The 3,903-nt window shown below is 32.8% G+C and overlaps 1 pseudogene; it reads left to right on the plus strand.

The window, feature by feature from the left end:
* Nucleotides 1-402: 402 nt before the first annotated feature.
* LOC123837000 (large ribosomal subunit protein eL32-like) lies at nt 403-868 on the plus strand (annotated as a pseudogene).
* Nucleotides 869-3,903: the final 3,035 nt, after the last annotated feature.

The following is a 3,903-nucleotide window of genomic DNA, read 5'->3' on the forward strand; positions in this document are numbered from 1 at the left end:
CATGAATATTAGTTTTTACTGTATAGACTATAAATTATATTCATCTATGCCAAAGTGGACTCAAATGTTTATGGTTTCCTTGACATTGAATAAAAGATTTTAGCATACAAAATTTGGACACGGGTGGCTGTGGGTATGTCTTTCTTCAGATTCTTAAGCAACTTCAAGATATGAAAAATATTAATAACTACTTCCTATAGGGGGTATGATAACTCATAGGTACTTTGTTTTTTTCAATAGCATATAATGCTTTGACATTTCTTACATGTGGAATTTGTGCCATGATAACCACTGTATCTCTACATATAGTTCATACAGACGTTAATGAAAATCCACATATTATCTGGAAATATATCTTTCAACGAAATATAGAATAAGAATAAAAATTAAACACTTCCTTCCCCTCTCTTCCTCGGCGCTGCCTGCAGAGGTGGCAGCCATCTGTTACTGGGCATCATGGCTGCCCTCAGACCTCTGGTGAAGCCCAAGATGGTTAAAAAGAGGACCAAGAAGTTCATCCGGCATGAGTTAGACCGCTATGTCAAAATTAAGTGCAAATGGCAGAAACCCAGAGGCATTGACAATAGGGTGCACACAAGATTCAAGGGCCAGATCTTGATGCCCAACGTTGGTTATGGGAGCAACAGGAAAACAAAGCACATGTTGCCCAATGGCTTCCAGAAGTTCCTAGTCCACAACGTCAAGGAGCTTGAAGTGCTGCTGATGTGCAAAAAATCTTACTGTGCAGAGATTGCTCACAGTGTCTCATCCTAGAACTGCAAAGCTGTTGTGGAAAGAGCAGCTCAACTGGCGATCAGAGTCACCAGTCCCAATGCCAGGCAGCCTGCGCAGTGAAGAAAATGAATAGACAGCTTGTTGTGCACGTCCTATTTGTGTTAATAAAACCATAAAACTGCCATCAAAAAAAAAGAATAAAAATTAAACAGAACCTAGTTTAATGAAAATATATTTTCTATAAGAGAGAATTCTGAAACCATGTGAACATTAAAATTAATAGCTTATTTTCATTCTGCAGATTAATCAACAAAAGGCATCCTTTGAAAGTACCAACAATGGTGAGGTTGATTTCATAGTGGTTTCCCCATATAAATCATTCTACCATAGGGAATATATTTTTATAACAGAACCTTACTGTTTTAGAAACCTTTCAGTAATGATCATCATGTTAGAAGAAAATTATGTTCCTTAATAAATGAGAATCAATTTTAGGAAGATAAATACATTAAGCCTTCCATTAATTATTTCTAAATCAGTTTTAATAAACAAATGCATGTGAACATGTATTTTTTTTTTGTTTTTGCAGAAGTTGCTTTATACAACTGATTATTTTTACTTCAGATTTATCATGTGTTATTCCCACATGCTCTATAAATCTTTGAGAGTATTGTGTGCATCTTTCTGGTGAAAAATAAAGTGGTATTCATACATCCTAAGGTGCCAGAGAGAAAAGCTTGGTAGTTTAATCTTTGTAATGTTTTATACTAGGGGGCCATTTTCCTTCATTTCCCCCTCTTCTCTCTCTATCCACTGGTTTAATTATCAATAGACACAATGAAGAGTAGATGCTACATGAGCCACTCATCCTGAAATAGATTCTGTGAGAATCTGCTTAATAGTTTTACGGTCCTGAGCTACATGTGAATCTTCTTTTAATGACTAGAGAGGTACTTAGAAACTAATTCAGTAAAACAGAATTAAATTCTTAAGTTTCTTATGTAAATGTCTTAAATTTGCCAAACTAATAAAATAATATTTATAGAATCTGAGGATGATCACAACATATGGAAATATGTGTTTTTCTTCAAGATAGTCCTTTTCAGAAAATTAACAACTTTTCTTATGATTATTTGGTATAATGTTTTTAATTTCTGTCCTATTAAGAAAAGCTTTGAGGGGCACCTGGGTGGTGCAGTCAGTTAAGTAACCAACTCTTGGTTTCGGCTCAGGTGGTGATCTCAGGTCTGAGATCAAGCTTACATTGGGCTCTGCACTCAGAGCAGAGTCTGCTTAAGATTCTCTCTCCCTCTCACTCTGCTCCTCACACCCTCCTCTCTCTAAAATAAATAATTAAATCTTAAAAAAAAAGAAAAAAGAAAAGCTTTAAGTTATAGTGAAAGTGCACTGGGCTCAAGGGTGGAGGACCTGGGCTTTAATTCTCCTGTGATTTCTATCAGTGTGCTTTGTAGAAATCTGTGTTGAAGGCTCCACATTAACATCAATAAAATGGCAATGAAGCAGTAGGCCATTGAAAACTACATGTTTTAAGGTCAAAAAGCGTGTCTTTGGAGTCAGGATACAGCATCAGATTGAAATCTTAATCTTTAAAAATTCAATTTCTCATCTATAAAAGTGAAAACAACAAAACTCACTTACCTTATTAGTATAGTGCATGTCATATAGTGAATACATAATAAATCTTAAACTGGATTTTTTCTTCTGTTTTCATCCTTCAAGAAATTTGAGAAATTTATATAAACTTTATTATTGCTGCCTTGGAGAAACACCATTCATAAGAAGCATAGCTTTACATCTCAAGAGAAAAAAGTTCAATTTTATTTTTTAAATGAGATTTGAGATAACCCAAAACCATTCATACAGACCGATTATAGTATGAAAGGTTAATGTATATTTGAATAAGATCTGGTATATTTGTATGTAAAGTTCACAATAAATGTTGGTTTAATAGGCTCACTTCAAGATAGGCAATCTTATAAATCATGATTGAATAAACTTTTCTAAAATTTAAAATGTCTTCAACATTTAATGGCATTAGGGAAATTCATTAAAGACTAAAGATTCTTAAAATATAATACAATATATTTTATCCCTTGTAAGACATCACGGCAGTAACAACTAGTTATGAAATATTTCATTATATTTAATAGTCTTTAATAAAGCACTACTTTAGTTTGAATACTTTCCTTTTTTATTTCTTAATGAATTTGATTTTATATAGTTTTCCCCCTAGAAGATTTCAATACTCTAATGTTTAATTGAGTAGAATATGTAAAAATCTCTATTAGTTTTGCAGAATATATGTATGGACTTTGTCAGCAATGATCACCACATATTTAGATAAATTTGTTTTGGCTAAAATTCGTTCCTGAATTTTATCTTTAATGTTTTGTTTGTTGATATGGTTCAGGTACTTTATTTTGATAGCTAGTATCATCTTTTTCATTCTTAGAACAACATTGACTAGCACAGTATATGAAACAATACAAGTGTTCAATAAATACTTTTTGAAGAATAAATAAGCAAATGATAAAACGATTAGATGAGTGACTAAATCTTTAGAGCTGACAAAAAAAAAATAGTTCCATTATCTGTCAACATAAAATTTAAACTACTGGATAAAATCGAATATTCTTTTTGTTTTGTTTTGTTCTTAACCAGTGTGAAATATCTGCATGTTCAGATTCTCTCTCCCTCTACCTGTCCATACAACTGAGAAAGATAAATGGAAACAGTACTTTATCTTTTTGCCTCTGTCCTATTTCTGACCACAAAAACTGTCACTGTGATCTATTAACATTGTGGATTTCTTTCTTCAGTCCAAGTGACAAGATTGCTATTTTTGAAATAAGTTCTATCTTTTTGTTACAGGCACCATGAATGATTAAAGGTTTCAGCACTGGAAATTACTAAACCTTTGTCTAAGAATATAGGTGATCTTAAAGTTGACTTATTACAATAAGAAAGAAAAGTAGAAATTTCACCTCATCTGTCTACTCAAAATGTACAGAGTATGATATGATGGGTCATAATGAAAGGCAGGGGTTATTCTTTTTCTACTTTCAGTGGAAATTTCTTTTATGGAACAGAGAAGCGCATTATCCAAAGTCTAACTCTTAAGAAAGAAGAGGATGAATCTAGTGAAGG

The sequence above is a fragment of the Mirounga angustirostris genome, unplaced genomic scaffold (genome assembly GCF_029215605.1).
Source record: "Mirounga angustirostris isolate CCGP_5_RB_7025 unplaced genomic scaffold, mMirAng1.0.hap1 SCAF_8, whole genome shotgun sequence".
In the NCBI taxonomy this organism is placed as follows: domain Eukaryota; kingdom Metazoa; phylum Chordata; class Mammalia; order Carnivora; family Phocidae; genus Mirounga; species Mirounga angustirostris.